Source organism: Pollicipes pollicipes, unplaced genomic scaffold (assembly GCF_011947565.3).
Source record: "Pollicipes pollicipes isolate AB1234 unplaced genomic scaffold, Ppol_2.1 Scaffold_3087;HRSCAF=3621_pilon_pilon_pilon, whole genome shotgun sequence".
Taxonomy (NCBI): Eukaryota; Metazoa; Arthropoda; class Thecostraca; order Pollicipedomorpha; family Pollicipedidae; genus Pollicipes; species Pollicipes pollicipes.
Window position 1 is genome coordinate 32699575 of NW_023596225.1, and position 22740 is coordinate 32722314.

Below are 22740 nucleotides of genomic sequence, written 5' to 3' on the forward strand. Positions count from 1 at the left end.
GCTCCTACCGCTTATACCACACGGCGTTTTTTTATTTATTTTGTGCATTGGTCTGTCACTTTCCGTGCGGCATTATGAAGTTAATGGTGGGTAGTCGTTCCAGTCGTGTTGCCATGCCCAACCTTGATGGTATTTAAAAACCAAAACTGCTTCGTCTTTTACAAGTTTGTGTCACCGGATATGTTGCGAAGTTCTTGGCTCAGAATGGTAAAATCAGTTAATCTCTGGAAAAAACGCATGTCATGTGCACATATACCCACTACATGTATCCCTTCATGTAACACAGAGGAAGATATCTTCCCGATGAAACTAAAGGATCCTCAAACTGAAGTGGCCGAAATCCCACAAGGCCCCTTGCATCTTCAGCAAATCTCAAACCGGTTACAACTTTAGGTTTTTTAATCGAGTTCTGTGCCTTCGAATGGCAAAAACCTACTACGAGAAGAAAATTCCATTGTTTGACTATAATCATGATGTTTTATTTCATGTTGGGCTCAGTGGGACCACGCAGTGTCTATCGCCGCTAGACTTTTATGCGATAGAATCACGCTACTTAATTCATGTGGGATGGAATCACTCCACCTAAGATAAGAAGAATAGGATCACCTAGTTTTTTATTATGATACAATTACCACACCTAATCCACAGGGTACCATGTACTTTCCCCGTTACACTCACCTAACTTAATTCCAGGTTCGAACACATCAAATGCTTACGATCAAAGGAGAGATGTTTGGTGTTTTTGAGGGTCTTGGTTGGAAACAAGGGTCGACGGTGGATAATTCCCTCATCCCCTGGGTATTCCAGTCCTTTTCAGACTCAACATATGTACCTTACGCTGCCAGCCCAATAAAACTCGTTTTATCGAAAGGGAATATGTTGTTCTTGCAGCGAATCTCTCGCCCTGTTCGCAACGGGCACTTTGTAAACACTGCCTTCCAAATGGCCATTCACGGGATCCGCGATGGTTGGACTTCCCCAGGCCTCCAGGCATTGGATATTGACACCGACGGCGGTATGCTGCACCAAAGCTGGCACAGCCTGGCCCCGCAAGGGCAGACCGAGCGGTCTGTGACGGTGTTGATGGTAACCAACAACCTGAAGCCCGCCGACTCAGGGCATGCATAGCCCCTGTGCGGTGTGTGGGCGTGGGCTACATGCGCACAGCGGCGTGGGGGTAAATGGAGGCCCAATCAAAGGGCGCGAAGGGGGCGTGCGGAAGGTGGCGGTAGCCTGCATGCCGTGACAGGTTTGGGTTCCGACATGACATAGAAAACTGAAATATGGCTCCACCGTCGTGTTATAGTTTTCGCTTTCACCCCACCGGTAGTTATTGACACCATATCCCGGGTGTCCACGTGGGCCGGTCGCTTGTGGCCAACGTTGCGCTACCGTCACGGGACCAATGGCTCGTCCTCAAATGACCCAACGCAAATCAGAGTGCTGGTGCCCCTTGCTGAGCCAATGTCACGGCTCGTTCTGCACACGCGTGCCCTGAGTCGCTGCCTGGGGCGCCGACTTGTGCGCGCCGTCACGTGCGTAACGCGTCACACATTTTGCATGGGGCGGGACCCGAGATCATCAACTTGATCGTGTGCCACACATGTCACCTCTGAGGCAGGTAAAGTTCTACATACTTTTCCCTCCTTGTGTATTGTGCACACTATGATCGGCGTTTTGGTGCTCGTCCTCCTTTGCAAAGTGTTTCGTAACCACGCAATTGAAAAGAGCATTGATGAGCGCTTGCTAGTTGCTGATGAGTCCCTATTTTTCACAGCTGGCCGGAGAGGATGCCCATCCAATGAGGGCATTATCACGACATGCGAATACATAGAAGGAATTCACTGCATCACGCAGGAAGACTGCCCTCCGGGGAAGATCTGCTGTCCATACGGCTGTGGATCCAGATGTTTCTATCCCTACCAGGGGTGAAGCATGGTACTGGATGAGCAATTCCCCTCCGGATGTCTTGCGCTCATTTGCAGGGCTTTAGCGTGCGGTGTCACGTATTCTAAACGTGAATGCTTTTCTATGTTTAACCACAACTCATCCGGCGATTAGTCAGCCTATCTTGTGGTTTTCTTGATATGCTACGTGGGTTTTGACACACCTTGAGCATGTGACTTCATGCCTTTGAAAGGAATCACTTGAAAATGGGTTAAGTAGCGACTTCAGTTAAAGCAGATTAATAAACTTTGATATCCGAATGTCATTCTTTTTATGCTTCCGAAAGACAACATCGTTCATTGTGGGTCGACGCGCAAACTTGTGCGGGCACGCATCCAGAGTAGGACGTCGGGATCATGCCCCCCTCCCTTCCCCCCTTTGGGCCACATGAGTTTTCGGTGTCTCTTCGAGGCACCAAAATCCCATGTTGAAGGAACATCAAAACCTTCATTTCGGGGCACGACGAGCCTTTCAAGAGACACCAAATTCCAACGGGCCATTTCAAAGGTCTAAACCCGTCCATTTTAGAAGGGGACCAAGTTTTATTCCAATGGGCAACTTATTTTTGTGCCTTGCACCTTGATAACATTTCTGCATTCGCCCATTCGGTGAAGCGGCACGAAAAACTTTCATCTCTGGGCATCATAACTTAAATTTACTTTAGGCACCCAATTCGAGGGGTGGAGCAAACGCCTGCAAAATTCATTTTCAAAAGACAAGTTTTCAGGGGCTGCCGCAATGTCCATGCCGCAAAATTATGGATTGACCAATTCGGTGAGGGGAAGCAAAATCCTTCGTTTCAATTAACGGGTGAGAGGTAAGAAGGCAGGGGAAGGCCATTCGTACTAGACAGATATGGATCGTAGCCAGTGGCAGCAGCCACGTCAGTGGTTGGATGACGTCAGAGGGCAGGACGGGCCATGCGAAGCGTTGCGGTGCGTTAAACTTTCATTGCCAAGCTCTCTCCGTTGACTTGGAATAACACAGTCGGGTGGTAGGAGTACGGCTTTCAAAACGATTACTACTTTGCGAAAACTGTGGTTCCAGAAATACCTGAAATCCAAAAGGCTTGGGCTAAATCTGATCATCAAAAAATGAGCGAGACGTTGAAGCAGATGAACAATACATTGATCATGCACTGTGCAGCGCAGCACAGAAAAAGAGCACATAAAGAAATGTATCTGAAGACGTAGACAAATGGGAGAAGGTTCTCTGCACTTGCATAACACTTGAAACGCTGAATGATACAGCATTTAAACGGCACTTTTATCCTAAAAATGCCGAAAAATCAGGTATGTTTTCGCGCCTTTTCTGAATTTTCAATTTTGAAGGATTCTCAATTTTTGGAACCTTCTTATAAACACGCTCTGATGAACCCTTACTTAGTTTCACTTCTTTCAAACCCTAATTATGCAGTCAACATTAAAGTGAGCACCAGGCTACTTAATGGTTTGTGCATCCCTAGATTGTATGTTCATGCATGAGCGAGATGGAAAGACAATTTCAAAACTTGACGGGTCTTGGGTAGTTTGATGCCTATTTTGAGGACACCGGCCGATCAAATCACACTAAGAGGTCGACCTTGACGTTGGTGGCGTAACTTTCTCGTGTCCTTACGGCTCGCACTTCGATTCTTCGTCATCTGAGTTGTACAGTAAGGTCTACCAAAGTATTTTTGAGCTTGACTTACACAGAGGCAAGCGGGTTCTGCAGGAAGAAATAGCAAGCCAAGTAAACTGCAAGCTTTAAAATGCTGCGTGCCCATTTTTTTCGTGGGCAATGAAGTCTTTCCGAAGAAAAGCTTAGAAAAGTAGTCACCCTGTGATTGTTTGGACAGTACACCACCTCTCTCATACAACGCTCCCAGACATCTGTCAATAACCAAAGTGATAACAATTTCTTCACACATTTACTTTTGGACCAGTTTTGCCCATCATTGTGATGGGGACGTCAGTCAGCCCGCTGCCCGCGGGACTGAGCACGTCCCGAAGCACGCCAGGTGACGGGCCGGCCGTCAGCTGACCTTCACCGCCGCGTAATGCCTGCCGCGGGCGGTTGACGCAGACGGTGGAGCTCGCGGAGGGGGAGCCACCGCCGTGGACAGCTGCCACTTCCCAGCGATGCGTGCTTCGGTGCTGACCATCGTCTGCCTGCTGGCGCTGGCTAGCGTCTGCTCGGCCTCCCAACAGCCCAGTAAGCTTTGTCAGCTCGTGTCTCTGCTGTATTTGCATCGCTCTGAATGTTTAAGGAAACTTGGCTGGGTTGAAAGGATTGTCTCTATCAAAATGTCGTTTTTCTTATTTCGTTTTCCTGGAAAGAGCAGGGATTCTGACTCCACAAGGCAGTTTGCGAGCCTCACTTACGCCCACAGGGCGGCCGCATCCCTCAGTGGAGGGATGAGGAAGCTCAAAGTGGAGGACACAAGCCACCAATTCTGGAAAATTTGGCTGAAATGTCCTATCACTCCTCAGTGGCTACACCCACTTAGCCAGACTGGGTTCTGTCATTTTGTGCGTTGGACTGTCACTTTCAGTGCGGCATTGTGCATTTAGTTTTCAGAGGTGCCAATCAGTAATATTTTCTGAGTTTGACTGCACATTTTTCGCTACCATGGAGAGGCGCCACCAAGGGTTTAAAGTTGGATGGGCATGATTTTTCAGGCGTTCTCTTGGACAGAATGGGGCCTTCCCAACGATCTTAATAATGGGGCCCACGTGATCTGAGTTTTGGTACTTTCTGTGTAGTTACGATGCCCTTAGTTGCAAGAAAGAGGGCTCCCAAAAATTAGGGGTGGAGAAAACAAATACTCTTCCACGCTGTTACCTCTGCCTCCTCTGCTGCGCTGTCCCCGCTCTCAGCTACCTGATCGTTGTCACAAAAGGGATTCCTCTTGGTCAGCTTAACTCATTCACCAATTGTTTACCCCTGTATGCCTATATGAATATTCAAGTCGTACGTTTTAACCTCTCAGTTGTCACCCACCATCAGCGGAACAGCCGATGCGCTTCAATGCTTGAGCAAATAGCATACCTCTCTCACTACTTGTCCCACTATCGACAGATCCAAATAATTCAAGGACTATGCGAGGACTATGGTCTATTAAATGCCACAATACTCACCATGTACAGCTTTCAAAGTACCTTTTCCGTGTTTGCAAATGCAGGCAATAACAGGTGGGGGCAAGACTCTTTGCCATGGGATAGTACTGAAACATTGCTTAGCTGTAATGTCTTAAATTGTAGCTCTGTTTTTTTTTATCTAATTCTCTGTCTGGTCCATTCAATCATTGCTCATGCTTTTCTCTGATTTTTGTGTTGAAAGTGACTCTGTCAAAACAGCTTGACGCGCTTTTGGGTACGGGACAAGTGGGCTGTTCTGTTGCCGGCTGAAGTGTTTTCCCTTGCATGCGACACCAAAACAGGGGTGCATAGAGCGTGCAGGCTTTGGGAAACCCACACAAACGGGTGGTAGCGATGCACTGGGAAAGCCATATTTCTTAAGATTAGCAGGTAGAAGTCAATGTAGTTTGGCTTTTGTGCATAAATTTAGAAGAGGGATTGCTTGCAAATTGGTTCGCTTAGGCTTGTAGTCAAGCCTCAAGAGACAACGTCGACATGTGTGGCGTGGTTTGCGTTTTCAGTTACAGCGATAAAAAAAGAACAGAGCGCATCTGGTCAGCGCAGATATTGCCGTTGCATTTTAGACACAATAGCTAGACTATGCCGTTTTCACATTCCATCATGTCATGGTTCATCCACAGCATGTTATAATCGAGGTCAGGTTGGTAGAAGGTGGCATTGGTCGTTTCTCGGTCGACTGCCGGCGCACGCACCAGTCGAACAGTGTTCGGGTTGTCTATTGATAAGAACATCCTTACCCGCATTGTGCAGTTAGTTTCACGTGGGTGTCTGCTCTGATTAACGATATCTGACATCGATCGAATGGGATTGAGGGAGATGAGGTTGTTGCCATAATGCAACATTGCAAGAAAAAGCCATGTGGTTAAGCAATCATGTATCCAAATTCTCAGAGTACTACAACCAAAACAGCACGCGAGCTAGTTGCCGATCAACTGTACGCTGATGTGATGATGATAAACTGCACGCTAGCTGAGTGTAAACTGTACTTAAAATGGATCATACACCATGGGGCAAAGGAGTAAAACATGGCAGTTGAGCGAGTGCCTGTTGGCGAAAAGCCTATTAGCTTTTTATCTAGCAAAGCTACTGATTAGGTGAAAACCTGTGAGCCACCACAGGAGGGTTCTTTCGCTTTACGGGTGTGTCATTTCCGTAACATTATCCTACATGGAACATGGTTGAGTCTTTAGAAACTTTTGCAGATGGCATGGCGAGTAAACACGCGACAGAACAAAGCACATCAGACACTGACATTTGCTAAACTGGGCGGCGCCACACGTCCGACCACCGTAATGTCATATGTGACGACCTTTGTCATCCTTCGCCTGCGGTATGTCCCTGTGACAGCCGGTCACGAAACATCCGGGTCCGTCGAAGGTCGCTGTTCTGCCGGCCGTCACTCACCGCCCGCCACCTGGCCTCTGGTGGCGCAGCACCTGGGCAGCCCCCACGGCAGGATGTCGGTCTGTGAGCCGGTCTGTGAGCGGCGGGTAAAGGTCAGCTGACGCAATGCCGCCGCGGGCTAGGTCTGCGGTGAGAAATGCGGCTGCGTCCATTGGTTCTCGGAAGACTACCGCGTAGTTTCTACACTGATGCGTATATCGTTCACTGGAAACTGTTGCATCGGATGTCGTTTAGTAGGTTATGGGATAAGTGACGAAGCCAGGCCTTGGCTATCTAAGACGCGAACAAACTCCTGGATACCATACCGCTCCCTAAAAAAATGGAGAGGTTTCCGAATCTTGCATACTGAATCACGGGCGTCAAGCTGTGAAATTTCTTCGGGGGCCAAACCGAGCACCCGATAACTCTCTCCTATGGATACATATATATATATATATGTATATATATATATATATATATATATATAATCTCTCCCTCTCTCTCTCCCTCTCTCTCTCTCTCTCTCTCTATTCTATATACACACACACACACAAATATATATGTATATACATATATATATATATATATATATATATATATATATATATATATATATATATGTATATATATATATATATGTATACACCACCCCATTTTTCCTCATCGGATCTAGTCCGTTTTGTTTTGATGAAAGGGAAGATCTGCCTTTCATGTTTGGATTGTTTTTAGCAAGTTTTTAATTTAGGCCGCATAGCAGTCATTCAAGGATTCACCCAGAGAGCCGGCATTGGATGCACGCGGCTCTTCTAATCGACAAGTGACAACACCCCTTTGTACGCCACCTTAGGGCGTCGATGGCGCTCTTCTATGGCGCTCATGTGGGGCGGCAGGCATTTTGGTTGTGGGGACGGGCATTGGGTTATTGTAATTGGTTATTGGGCATCGGGTTAACTGTAAAGGACTTAGGTCATTCCCGTGTTTAGAAGGCTTTCATTTAATCTCACAAACCATTACGTGTCTTATGGCCTTAGGTGTGTGAATATTATGGCACCGTGTATCCGCTAACCGTTGCGATCTGTATTTTGTGGTGAAAGCAGCAGCAACAATTTTGAATTCGCTACTGCTATTCGTTTCGATAAAAGCATGTTGGCGAAATATCAAGGCAACTATATTTCCTTTCTCCTGCCTTTTCTTCTCCGAGGAATAGGGCTATTGGTACTGTCTTATGGCTACAGCGTTAGATTTTAATATCCTATGGATTTGGGACCAAGTGTAGCTTTGAACATGACTAACAGTCTGATATGCTTCGTTAAAAGAAAAATGAAAGATCACGACAGGAAAAGTCGATTGCAAAGAACAACGACAAGTGGGACGAAAGAGGCAGCAAAATGTAAGAAAAATCTTCTTTGTTCTGAAATGATCCAGTCCCTGAATTTTGCCTGAAACCAGGCGCGCTCTACAGTAAACAAGGCGTCTTAACACTGAGCACCGTTCGGTGTTATAATTTTTAAGGTCAGTCCAAGAACAACCGAAATATGAGCAAAAACGTTGGTTTTTGAAACTTTCACTTGGGTTTAACTGCCAATCAAATAGCACATCCTGTCGATTTTAGCCTTGTAAAAAATTCAAACAGAATGCACGTGGCAAAACTTCTGCATTGTGGAGATGGAGGTGGCGGAAGTCAAACGGCGGGTCGCTTAAAGGTAAAATTTTGACACGATGGACGTGCTCACGTGGCGACGTACTGAGTCGAGTTTCGTAGCGGTAGAGTCAACGTATAGTGCGTGGTGCGTATTTGAATGCACATTTTTGGCCAATTGGTTTTACATGGGAGGCGTGAAAAAGCGACCTCCATAAAAACCGGCGATCAGCAGTTAGAAACCCCGGCCGCATCTCGGCAACCGACGGTCGGAGCGACGGGAAATCAACACCCCTCGACAGACAATTGAACAGGGAACCGCGTGATGTCACGTACGTAGCTACACGTGCCACGTGCCACGTGCGCAGCGACGGTAAAGACAGATTTTGCCGTTTCAGACCGTTTTTCACGTCTTACGCCACACCTCGGCCACCGGAGCCGGTGGAGGCGTGAATCCAGTTTCAGCGCGTCGACCCGTGTACCGGCTACATTTCACAAGGTCAACACGAGAGTGTGCGACGCAACGTTGCGCCGGAATTCGTCGTGCAAGCCGGCCATTTCGGAATTTGGAAAAACGGGGCCAAATACAACCCGCCGTCATCGAAATCGTCGCCACGATCGTGGCGAAATTGCATCACTGCATGCGTGGATTCATTGGCTCCAATTACCACCCATTTTTGAATCACTACGCACACTTTTTTGGTTAGACACCAGGTTTGCCTAAAGATGAATCAACTAGAAGCCACGGAAAATGAAAGAATTGTTTGATGTGAGTTTTCCCTGCCTCCGAATTAGGTGGGGTGATTTTATCATACCAGGCACTTTGCCGGAAAAAAGTTGTAATATTGATTTGCTCTATTAGCTTTAAATCGTGAAACAGAAGTCCCGCTACCTTTTCGTAAAAAAAACACTATGTAGAGAATTGTTTGACGCAAGTACGTTTGGTGCAAATAACAAGGATATCATGGACAACTGAACGAAATAGAACCACATGATCTTATTACCCATCGTCCAAATCCAAACGTCCTAATCCTCCTCCAGATGCAACGCTTTGGTTCAACCACTCACTGCAGCACAACTATGTTAAAACACGCTTTCAGTTTTTCATTCAATCTGAAATTGTTGAGTTTTCAACAAATTTAAAGAAATGCCACATAATTGAATATATTGAAGCAGGCATCAGATATGATGAAATAGGCTCTTCTGTAACTCTTAGTTATACTTAAAAGTGGTAAAAGACTGGTCTAGACAACATAATTCCTCTATACAGCAAACATACCTTTCAATACGTCATTGCTCGATTGGTATGAGTTTTTTTAACCCTTCCTGCGATTTCGCACAATTCTATCTGTGCGCGAATTCACAGCAAGGGTTTCGTAAGTGACATTTTTTCGTGATGATAAAGACACCGGAGTGCAAACGCCTGATGCTGCGTGTGCGCTTAATCGGTTAATGAAATGCTGTCCGGTACATTCCCATTTTGGAAAACATGACTAACTTGCTGGAAGTCCCCAGGAGGGTGGAAATGTTAATTTGGTAGGTCGCCTTGAACAATTAAAACTGCTTTCGTGCGAAAATAAAAGCAGTTTGAGCCAGAATGATTTTCTCAAGTATGCTTTTTCATCGAAACTGTTTGTTTACTTTATCTAAGCATTTCATTAAACTTTGTCATCAGTTATTCGGGAGGCATAGACATGTCTGCAATAAGGTAGTGTGGTTTCGCCTCGGTTATCTGTACATGTGGCTGTATGCGCTTTATGTTTTGAGTCGTGAAGTGAGCAAAACGAACAATACACTAGCCCTTACTGCGAACCAACTGAAAAGTCAACGGTGGGTAGTCGTTCCAGTCGTGTTGTCATGCCCAACCTTGATGGTATTTAAAAACCAAAACTGCTTCGTCTTTTACAATTTTGTGTCACCGGATATGTTGCGAAGTTCTTGGCTCAGAATGGTAAAATCAGTTAATCTCTGGAAAAAACGCATGTCATGTGCACATATACCCACTACATGTATCCCTTCATGTAACACAGAGGAAGATATCTTCCCGATGAAACTAAAGGATCCTCAAACTGAAGTGGCCGAAATCCCACAAGGCCCCTTGCATCTTCAGCAAATCTCAAACCGGTTACAACTTTAGATTTTTTAATCAAGTTCTGTGCCTTCGAATGACAAAAAACTTCTTACGAGAAGAAAATTCCATTGTTTGACTATAATCATGATGTTTTATATCATGTTGGGCTCAGTGGGACTACGCAACGTCTATCGCCGCTAGACTTTTATGCGATAGAATCACGCTACCTAATTCATGTGGGATGGAATCACTCCACCTAAGATAGGAAGAATAGGATCACCTAGTTTTTTATTATGATGCAATTACCACACCTAATGCACAGGCTACGATGTACTTTCCCCGTTACACTCACCTAACTTAATTCCAGGTTCGAACACATCAAATGCTTACGATCAAAGGAGAGATGTTTAGTGTTTTTGAGGGTCTTGGTTGGAAACAAGGGTCGGCGGTGGATAATTCCCTCATCCCCTGGGTATTCCAGTCCTTTTCAGACTCAACATATGCACCTTACGCTACCAACCCAATAAAACTCGTTTTATCGAAAGGGAATATGTTGTTCTTGCAGCGAATCTCTCGTCCTGTTCGCAACGGGCACTTTGTAAACACTGCCTTCCAAATGGCCACTCACGGTGTCCGCGATGGTTGGACTTCCCAAGTCCTCCAGGCATTGGATATTGACACCAACGGCGGTATGCTGCACCAAAGCTAGCACAGCCTGGCCCCGCAAGGGCAGACCGAGCGGTCTGTGACGGCGTTGATGGTAACCAACAACCTGAAGCCCGCCGACTCGGGGCATGCATAGCCCCTGTGCGGTGTGTGGGCGTGGGCTGCATGCGCACAGCGGCGCGGGGTAAATGGAGGCCCAATCAAAGGGCGTGAAGGGGACGCGCGGAAGGCGGTGATATCCTGCATGCCATGACAGGTTCGGACTCTGACGTAATATAGAAAACTGAAATATGACTCCACCGTCGTGTTATAGTTTTCGCTTTCACCCCACCGGTAGTTATTGACACCATATCCCGGGTGTCCACGTGGGCCGGTCGCTTGTGGCCAACGTTGCGCTGCCGTCACGGGACCAATGGCTCGTCCTCAAACGACCCACCGCAGATCAGCGTGCTGGTGCCGCTTGCTGGGCCCATGTCACGTTTCGTACTACACACACGTGCCCTGAGTCGCTGCCTGGGGCGCCGACTTGTGCGCGCCGTCACGTGCGTAACGCGTCACACATTTTGCATGGGGCGGGACCCGAGGTCATCAACTTGATCGTGTGCCACACATGTCACCTCTGAGGCAGGTGAAGTTCGACATACTTTTCCCTCCTTGTGTATCGTGCACGCTATGATCGGCGTTTTGGTGCTCGTCCTCCTTTGCAAAGTGTTTCGTAACCACGCAATTGAAAAGAGCATTGATGAGCGCTTGCTAGTTGCTGATGAGTCCCTATTTTTCACAGCTGGCGGGAGAGGATGCCCATCCAATGAGGGCATCATCACGACATGCGAATACATAGAAGGAATTCACTGCATCACGCAGGAAAACTGCTCTCCGGGGAAGATCTGCTGTCCATACGGCTGTGGATCCAGATGTTTCTATCCCTACCAGGGGTGAAGAATGGTACTGGATGAACAATTCCCCTCCGGATGTGTTGCGTTCATTTGCAGGGCTTTAGCGTGCGGTGTCACGTATTCCAAACGTGAATGCTGTTCTATGTTCGACCACAACTCATCCGGCAATTAGTCAGCATATCTTGTGGTTCCCTCGGTATGCTACGTGGGTTTTGATACACCTTGAGCATGTGACTTCATGCCTTTGAAACGTATCAATCAAAAATGGGTTTAGTATCGGCCTCAGTTAATGCAGATTAATAAACTTTGATATCCGAATATCATTCTTCTTCTCTTTCCGAAAGACAACATCGTTCTTTGCGTATCAAGACGCAAACGTGTGTGAGTGCGCATCCAGAGTAGGGCATCGGGATCATGCCCCTCCCCCCGCCCTCTTTGGGCCACATGAGCTTTTCGAAGGCCCAAAACCGTCAATTTCAGAGGGCACCCAATTTCATTCCAATGGGCACCTCATTTTTGTGTCTTGTACCTCGATGGTAGTTCTGGATTGGCCGAATCAATGAAGCGGCACCGAAAACGGTCGTCTCTGGGCACCATCACTTTAATTTACCATAGGCATCTAATTTAGGAGCAGAGCAAAGGGCTTCAACACCTTCATTTTTAGGAGACAAGTTTTCAGCGGCTGCCGCAATGCCGATGCCGCAAAATTATGGATTGACCCATTCGGTGAGGGGACACGAAATCCTTCACTTCAAAGCACCATGAAATAAATTTTCCAGAGGCACCAAGGCCAAGCGATTCATTCACAGGTCACGATGCCTTTATTTTGAAGGGTAACCAAAATCCAGGAGCACCACAACCGTGGCTGGAGAAGCTGTGGCGGTCGGATGTCCGGAATCCTCGGACTCAAAACCTGAAATGTGGCTGGTCCGGGGGTCCAAGGTAGGTGTATCCAACGGCCAAACAGCTCTTTGGAGGGCGTTTGGCACTTGGCCGAGCACCTATAAGCAGATGTAAGCAGATCCCTGATGTTTACCACCACTCTGGTAGCATTCTCAAGTCTTACCTTGATAATTCTCATTGGCACTGTCGTGAAACAGCATCACGTCACTGCGCCGGGTAGACCATCAAAACAAAATGAGCGCCTCAAATAAAAATTGAACGTCATCGAGCGCGACGGCTGGGTTCTAAGCATCCTTCCCAGTGTCAAGTCTAACGTAATCCTAAATTGTATGCTTGAAATCAAACAGATACCTCTACAACGTCGGCATTTCGCGTGCTACCAACAGTAGCAAAAAAAGCGCTGAGTGTGAGTTTGACGAGCTCTTCCCCTGGTGGCGCAGGGTTAAATCACCATGGCAACCGTGGTTTCACGGGGTTTCAAACTTTGACGACACCATTACCTCTCACCAATCATAGGATTAGATTGGTGGCTGAATTCGCAGCAAGGGTTTAGAAAGTGACACGTGTTCGTAATATTCAAGACACCGGTGTGCACACTCCTCATTTTGCGTCTACTCTCAATCAGTTAATGAATGCTGTCCGGCCCCTCCTCATTTTGGGAAACATGACTAAGTTACTGGAAGTGTCCATGAGGAATAAAATTTAAAATGAATAGGTGGCTTCCTACGATTCGAAGAACTGTTATGTACTGCATCGAACAGCTACGAAGCCTAAGCAAAAACCGTAACTCGAGGAAACTGATTCGGATTTTCTGGTTATTGTACGGCAACGGCTGATACGTAGCCGACAAACATCGTCGAACCTCACAACAGGTCAAAGCCAACAAACGGCCCATTCCACGGCGGTGAACGCGTCACCTTCTGCACCAACAGGCCATGCTCCACGCTGCCTTGCACGGTCGGCACGGCTCACCCTTCATTAGACCCGCCGCCGTTCCAACAGCAGTCAGACTACCAACCCCAGTGAGCCGGTGCATGAACGGATCATCGGTCACTCGAACGTCCGGTCACTGGTTCCTAAGACTGGCTCACTGCTTCATACTCCTCACGAGCAAAAGGTTGGCATTATGTGTGTCACAGAGACGTGGCTTTCAAATATAGTCACGACAGAATGCTGATGTTTTCCTTTTGTAGACTAGTTCGTTTAAGTGTCGGGGCACAACGCAGTAGCCGCCGCCGGCTTGAGCCGACGTAATTCCCCTCCATGACTTCACCGCACCCCCCCCCCCCCCTCGATCCCGGCGCGGGAGTTGTGGCCAGCGCGGCTAGGGGGCTGGGGCTGTCAACCAGGCCGCTTCGATTCACGCGGGCCGCCGCGCCGTCGTGCAGGTGCACTACGGCTCCGCGCGCGGCACCGCTGCAGACTGACCACTATATCTATCCTTTCCTGTTGCGCAGAGGAAGATACCTTCCCGATAAACTAATAAAACCTGAAACTGAGAAGGCTAAAACCTGGAGCCTTATCTGAGAGGGGGGAAGGGCACTAAGTCCCAAGGCACCGTAGCAAAGCGTGGTCCCATCCTCGACGCATTCCTGGATTCGCCCTTGCACATACGCCGGAATGTGAGCAAACATAAGCGCCCACACGCTAGCGCAGCGCCATCTGCTAACTTCATTAAAAGCCCGCTTGGTGGCGCCAAATGTTGTAGTTAGTCACGTCAGCCATGCGCGTGGTAAACTACGAGTTTTCCGGACAATCACTTTTTTGTGTATGCAGAATTTTTCTGCTGATGGTCTGTTTCCGGGGCGACTAGAGAGCAAGTTTAACAGCGAGAGAACGTGCAATGACCGGGGTCTCTGCTCGCGTCCAGCAAAGTGAATATTCGTCCCGGCAAACATAAACATGGCAGGGTCTAAAAACCGGCATATGACGCAGACAAGCAAGTTCTCTGGAACGACTCGTCCTACCACCTTAAAACCTTCAACAGTCGATTCCGTACATTGAGGTGAGCCATGAATAGGCAATACCAAGACCCGGCCTGAGGTCAAGCACATTGAAAACACGATGAGAAAAATGTATATGAAAATGCAGACAACTTAAAGCTCAAAACCCACTGAACCGATCACTGCCGAACCCTCCCCATTGGATGTGCCATACCTGATTCTCTCAGCAATTTCAAACATGGTAACGCTAGGTCGGATCAAAAGTCGCCAAATTTCAAAATCCAAAATGTTTCCCACTCAATGGGGCATACCTAGCAGTTGCAATGTATGTCGTGAAGCCATACTTTATTATTGTTTGCATAGTACCAGAGCGCGCGGGCATTTTCATTACCATTTTTGCGGTCGCGCACATCACATCAATAACATTTCTACTCATTTTGTGCGCAGATGCAAACGCCTTATTTGTTTTAATGAGCAGAGACACTCAAAGATTTGAGACACTCCCTTGATTTCTTTGCATTTGCTCGTAGGGCCTTGAACTGTTACTGTGCCCTTCCTGCTAGCACGCCGGGACACTCTAATCAATCGAGAGCCCTTCCGTGAATTATTTCCATTCGTCAGAAAGGCTCTGTAGGCTACATCCGAGGCCCCATATCTTAAGCTGCCGGGGTACCCTCGGCTGCATAGGGGCCCTTAACGTGGGTCCCGATTAACCTACCGACACCCCCCCCCCCGCCCGATGTGCCCAGCGACCCTCTACATTTGTCTAGGGAGCTTCCAATTCTCTGCCACTTTCATAGGGCCCTACGCTCTCGTAGGGGTCCCATCTGATAGCCTGCTTGGGCACACACGGTCATTCGGAGACCCTCCACACTGGGGCCTGGGTACTTCTTTTTTGAATGGAAGAGGTCACTTTTGTGGGGGGCGTATCTGTTCACCTGCTCTGGCGCACTCGATCATTCGGGGCCCTCTTCATCATGTCGTGGGTATTTCATATTCGAACGAAAGACCCTGCGCTGTTGTCGGGGGCGCCACCTGTTAACCTTCCTGGGCACACTCGGTTATTCGGGGGCCCTCCACATTTTGTCCTGAGTATTTCCTACCTGAATGGAGGACCCACGCACTTCTCGGAAGCCCATCTGTTCGTCTCCTCGGCCACGTTGGATTATTCGGGGCGGGGGGGGGGGGGGCTGCATATTGGGTCTTGGTGTTTGAATTTGGGGCCTTGCTCTTGTCGGGGCCATCTGATAATCTGCTCGGGCACACTCCATCTTTCGGGGCCGTTCGTATTTGGTTCTCGGTATTCCTTATTTGAATGGAGTGCTTTACGCCACGCTCTTGCCGAGCCGCTTCTGATAAGCTGCTCGAGCACATTCAATTGTTCAGGGACCATTTATACAGGGTCTTGAGCGCTTTCTACTTGAATGGAGGATCCTACGCTCTTGTTGGGAGCCCGATCTGTTACCTGCTCGGCCACCCTCGATTATTGGGGGTCCTCTTCATTGGGTCTTGGGTACTTCTTATTTAAATGGAGGGCCCTACGCTCCTGACGGGGACCCTGTGTGCTAATCTGCTCTGGCACATTCGATCGTTAGGAGGCCCCCGACATTGGGTCTTGGGTACTTTCTACCCGAATGGAGGTTATTACGTTCTTGTTGGGAGCCTCATCTGTTGACCTGTTCGTTCACACTCGATCATTCGGGGGCCGCCTACATTGGATCTCGAGTACTTCCTATTTGAATGGAGGGTGCTACTCTCTTGGCGGGGGCCCTATATGTCAGTCTGCTCGGACACACTTGATCGCTCGGAGCCCTACACCTTGTGTCGTAAGCATTTCGTGTTTGAATGGATGGCCCTATGTTCTTGGCGGGCTCCATCTATTAAGCTGCTCGGACCGGTGGCGGATGCAGAAGAAGGGGGGGGGGGAGGGAGGCACAGGACCATGCCTGCCTGGACCACGCCGAGGGGATCTAAATGCTCCAAAGTGGCCCGTAACCGGCCGAACGGACGCAGTTTTCTTACAACAAAGACACAACAAAATTGAACGCTTTTGGGCCCACAGACGACCAACAACAATTGCTAGCAAAAGTAAAGAGTTCATGAGCAGAGAAGCTTATTCTTCACTGAATGAGAAGCTGTTACTTGATGAAGTTTTGGGGCTTACTGCGCTGTCGAGAAGCATTACACTGTTGGTTGCCCTGGTCCTATATGTTCACTTGCCGGGTCAGTCTGATCGCAAAGGAGCTTCCCACGTTACCCTTGATCTCTTTGCTTTTCTTGTACGGCCAAAAGCTGCTGTTGGGACGCTATCTGCTTCCGCGCCTGGGCACTTTTGACCGATGCAGGTTAGCCTTGTGCTGTTGCTGGGGCTCTTATAAGGCACCGAGACGCTCGATGCTCAGGGACCCGTAATTTGATTAAGGGCTCGCTCCCCTTGATCCCAGTTGCACAGGACTCTTCACTCCTGCCGAGGCTCTTTCTGTTAACCTGCCCGTGCTCTCTTGATCGCACAGGGGTATCAATTCATCGTCTTGAATAGTTCCCTTTGCTCAGAGGGTACTGCGCTCTGGCCGGGGCCTCATATGTCAGCCTGTACGGGCACTACCGATCGTTTAGGGCCCACTGCGCTAGTCTTGGGTTTTTTTTGTTGTTTGCTCTGATGACCCTATACTTGTCGACGGGAGCTACTTTATTGGCCTCATGCGGCACAAATGATTGTTCAGGTTCCATCCCTATTGGCCTCGGCGCCTTCGCCTTATAGCAGCAGTCGGATATGCGCCGATGAATTTTCACGCGCAATTGTCGAACTTAATTATACGTGCCGCCGACAACGCATGTGTCATTTTTATTGGCTTTTGAGTGTATGTCACTTATTATATTAGTGCATGACGCTCTAAACACATTTTGAACGCTAGGATATTTTGTGCTACTTTATAACAAATGAAAAAATCTGCTAAGATTTATATAAGCTAAGAATCAAGTCCGTGCTCGACTTTGATGGTTATCAGCACCCAACTCGGGTTAATTTTCCCTGTTGTTCTGAAACACTTAGCCCCAAATTATGGGATTTAACATGATCTGTAGAAAATAAATGAGCTCTATGCATATGCATACGTAGCATACCTAGCTGTGCATGGCTGCGCGCAGTAAGAGGGGTTTTTCTTATATATATATATATATATATATATATATATATATATATATATATATATATATTTATATATATGCTACATGCCAGTTGTCTTCAAATGTAATAAATGGAAGGCAAGGATATTTTTAGTGCGGCCCAAACTGTAGGGGCCCAACAATATTGCGTGCTCCCCCCCCCCCCCCCAGCGTGACGAAATATTGGATCCGCACCCGGGCTCAATACGAATCGGCGGACTTCTGAACGGCTTGGAGCCAGCAACCAACAAAAGACTGCTGGGAGGGATATACATCATCACGACAAAGCGTTATTCGCAAACTATAGACACTGACCAGCGACGCACCATTATGTGTGCCACGGCCGCGAATGTGTTAATCGCAGCGACGCCATGCACAATTCAACGCGTGATTTTCAGAACAACACCTCCGCTAAGGAGAAATTCAAACTCATCATGCAAGCTTAACCAAACTGCACGTTCTCTTGTCAATGAACATAAAAGGAAAAGGCACAATGGTAAAGGGCACCATGGGTGTAGGAACAGAGAGGCCAGAGCGGCCGGTAGTGCTAACTAGCCCCCCACTTTTCAGTTTAAAGTGGTATTTAGCTTACTTCTGCACTATATTAAACACACATACCCATTTACCTTGTTCACTGGTCCTCTTTCTCAAGATGCGTCATCTTTTTCGTTTGCCCATTGACCATCGCTTAGCGTCACAGCCGTGGAGCCGACGCCCCGTGGCCTACGGAGACTGCAACGCCGGGCGTCGAGGCTATTGTTATGACAAGAGTGTGCGCATGCCCAAAATCATGTTGCATAGCCTTTTATCAGTAAGCGACTGTGACTGAATTTTGACCATTCTAGGAGGATCGCGCATTTGACATTGATGCAAGTTTGGGACTCTATTTCATGTACAATTTACGTTCAGGGAGTCATTGCATTCTCTGAAAAGCACAGGAAAGAACTGAAGTCTATGTGACAATTATTGCACCACCTGCGACGATCAGGGATATTGTTCCGTCAATGAAGGTTTCTGTGCTGACCCGGGACCAACTGCACCGGTCAGAAGACTTCCGGTGTCAGGGAGGGGAGCAATGTGATATGATATATGCTTCTAATGGCCTCTAGATCGACCAGAAGATCCCGCCCCGTGTCGCCAGAATGACAGCCAGAAGACACTTTGTGATTTGGCAGAAAAGCCCTTCAGCCCTTGACCGGAAATGGTAATGTGCCTCTGGTGTTTTACTCAAGGAGCCTCTCGTCTGGAAGAAAATGAAGGGTCTCATTACCGTTGAATACGGTGGGAGTCTTATCATTTTGAATAGCGTATGCCAAAATAAGCTGAAAAACCAACAACGCCCTCAACAGTTTGCCTGAAAACGTTCGTTTTTCAGCACGGATTAGTGGAACAAATTACATCAACAAGTATGCGCATGCCCGCCCGCAACCTCGGGAGCAAGGCCAGCGATGGCCTGGGTTGTAGTTTCCGCAAAACCAAACGGCGTCGGCCACTGCAAGTGTCCCCACACGGCGGGCGTCGCATTTATCTGTCGTCTGGAAAGACCAGTAGTTACAGAAACACGAAAAATAGAGATTGTTCTTTAACTTTTCCAGTTCCACCACCAGATTCCAGGTCCATTTCGCAGGGCTTTAAGGACCAATCTGTTCCTACCATCAGCATAAAAATGGCACACGTGAAACATGCGCCCACTCTGCCTGCTAAATGTAAGATTTGATGTCCTGCGGCATTCAAAGATACTTCTTTCAGAAGCGTCGTTATTTTCGTCTACCCGTTGGCCACGGCGCAGTATCAGCTGCTCAGACGACGCTGCGCGGCCTACGGAGACTGCAACGCCTGGCGTCGGATTTTTGTTACTAAGATTTGCGAGTGCGCGTGCTCAAAATTGCGTCACGTAACTTGAATTACTCTCCAATTTAAGTGTTTAAAGGTATTTATTTCAGAGGTGGCATCATTTTCGTCCACCGGTGTGCCACGGCTAAAAGTGAACTGCTGGGCTAACGCTCCGCGGACTATGGAGTCTGCGACGTCTAGTGCCGAGGTTTTTTTGCTCAGATTTGCGAGCGTGCATGTTAAAAAAACACGTTCCATAAATTACCTCACTAAGCCATTCCGATTAAATTCTGAATATGTCTAGACAAACATGGCTCAGCCATGTTAATACACATTGCTGACCAGTCGATCTACAATCAAATTTTCATCTTTGAATTTCGGTCAAACATATCGATTTACAGTCTACCTTCGCAATGTCCTCAATGTCTGTGGAACCGAGATAAAAATTCTGAGATGCCTTCTGAATTCTATCGGTTTAGAAACAGTCCAACAAGCCGTTGTAAATAATGGATACCGTTGATTTGATCTATACGGTCGTTCTACACCTGATTCCTGCAGTTCATCGACCTAAAAAAATGGAATTGATCTCATGGTGGATTCTGGTTTATGTTCTGCTTACAAGGTAAAAGTAACAAGAAAACAAAGAAAATCGTGTCCCTTGTTAACAAGTTAGCTATATCCGGGGATTTTGGGGTGTAGCGGGTCACCAAAAGAGGGGCTTTTGCCAACACTGTGGGCTTTCCCTCGGCAAGGCTCCGGCTACACCCCTGCCTACACACAAAAGCAGATAAAGTTGTTTACATTACATGATGGGTAATTAAACGTTCACCGGTCCAATTCATACCTAAGGTAGGCAGCTTCCCGAGGCTTTTTTTTCTTTGGTGGTGGTGTGGTGTGAGCAAAGTTAATTCGGAAAAGATGTCAATGCAGGTGTGCAACATCGGATTTACACACCGATTAGTAGTAATGTTGATCCAGGAATATGCACCAAAGCAGACATATGATCAGTTTGCAGTCAGTCATACGGGAGACAGCCATACGATCAGTTCGCAGTCAGTCATACGGGAACAGCCATACGATCAGTTCGCAGTCAGTCATACGGGAACAGCCATACGATCAGTTTGCAGTCAGTCATGTGGGAGACAGCCGGGCCAGGGCAGTGGCCACCGACGGCGGACGGGAGCAGGGCCCAGATAAGGAAGATATGACAGAAGGGCATTCGTTCTGTTGCTTGGTTTTTAAAAGAGAATCTGCAATTGTATGGCTTTTGCCACATTGTTTTGGCAGTTTCAAGATTCCGAATTTGTTTCCGCCTTAAATGCCGCGACAAGTTTTATCTCTTGAAAAGCAGCCGGCGAAATGAAGGTGCATACAAATCTGTTACACCGCGAGCTATCGATTCACTTTCAAAATTCTCACCAGCCTATGTCTAGGCCGTATTTTGGTATTTACCCGGTGAAGTCTGCCCACCCGCTCGTGGAATTTTGTCTCCCCAGGAAAGACAATTTTGAAACGGAGGAACAATCTGGGGAAGCTGGATGGCCTTGTTCGTCGAATGACATAGATGAGTCGAATAGGCAAGACCGTGCTCCAGTGCGAAACAGCTCTAGGTGCATGTCTAGCATAGCAGCCATGACATTTGAATAAGGAGCGATAATAGCCTCCATCTCTAACCCCCCCCCCCCCTAGGGATCGGGTTTGCTTTCCAGAAGTTCCTGAAGTACGCCCTGAGCCTGTCCCTCACCCTCCCACTTTTTGAAGCGTTCCTGTGCCTTTGAATTACACCATTCATGCAGCTCCAACAGAGAATCAGGGTAAATGGCGTGCTGGATGGTGGAGTTTCGCAGCTATTGGTGTGTTAGAGTCTGAGGTAAGAGTAGTCTGCAAGTAAAAATTTTGGACTTTGTGAAATTTGGCGACTTCTGACCTAATCTTGGGTCAACAAATTTAGAGCTGCGAGAGGGAATCAGGTATGGCGCATCCAGTGGTGAAGATTTGGCAACTATCGGTGCAGTAAGCTCTGAGATATGAGTTTTCTGCATTTGCATGCAAAATTTTCCCTCCGCGTTTTTGAGGTGTTTGATCTCAGGTCATGTCTCCATATTGCCTCCTCATGATCAGTTCATTGCCAGGGATGGATTGGTGAATGTTTCAAGGCGATCAGGCGAGCCGTTTCGGAGAACTTGCGTGTTTGCGTTATATGCCGGTTTTGTGTCCTGCCCATAAACATTGGCAGGTGGGAGGTAAGTATGGAGGGGAAGGCCATTTCTGCTAGACAGATATGGACCGTAGCGGGTGGCAGCAGCTACGCCAGTGGTTGGATGACGTCAGAGGGCAGGACGGGCCGTGCGAAGCATTGCGGTAAGTTAAACTTTCACTTCCGAACTCACTCCGTTGACTTGCGAATGTACGATCGGATGGTAGGGGCAGAGCCCGCAAAACGATTACTGCTTAGCGATAGCTGTGGTTCCAGAAATACCTACAATCAATAAGTGCTCGTTTAGATCCGTTCTTAAAAAATGAGCCAGATTTTAAAGCAATTGAACAACACATTGATCACTCACCGTGCAGCGCGGCGCAGAAAAAGAACACACGAAGAAATGTATCTGAAAACATAGATAAATGGGATGAGGTTTATTGCGCTTGCATAGATACTTGAAGCGCCGAATAATGCAGCACTTAAACGACACTTCAATCCCAAAAAGGCCGAATTATCAAGCATGTCTCCGCGTCTTAAAGGGGCTGTCCACATTTGGAGCATACGTGCAATACATGCTCTGGTAAACCCTGAAGTCCTGTCGGTTGTGTTAATAGCACCACACTGGGATGCACTGGCACTGCAGTGTGCTCTGCACTGCGCTGTGCAATACATGCTCTGGTAAACCCTGAAGTCCTGTCGGTCGTGTTAATAGCACTGCACTGGGATGCACTAGCACTGCACTGTTAATAGCACTGGGCAATTCAACTATATCATCAGACAACGACAGCAGGTAAAAGGCAACATAATTTCACTCCTTTCAAGCCCTTATTATGCAGTGAACAGTAAGCAACAGCACCAGGCTACTTCATGGTTTGTGCATCCCCAGATTTCATTTTGATTCATGAACGATATGAAAGGAAAATTCCAAAAGTTGACGCGTCTTGGGCATTTGAT

At 47.6% G+C, this 22740-nt stretch overlaps 2 long non-coding RNA genes across 2 annotated transcripts in view; both read left to right on the forward strand.

Moving 5' to 3' along the window:
* Window positions 1-22740, forward strand: part of LOC119114889 (uncharacterized) — a 30729-nt gene that overhangs the window by 811 nt on the left and 7178 nt on the right. The window lies entirely within an intron of this gene.
* LOC119114887 (uncharacterized) lies at window positions 3998-12060 on the forward strand. The gene is made up of 2 exons (XR_005096084.1): window positions 3998-4140; window positions 11631-12060. It is a non-coding gene; the product is annotated as an uncharacterized LOC119114887 (long non-coding RNA).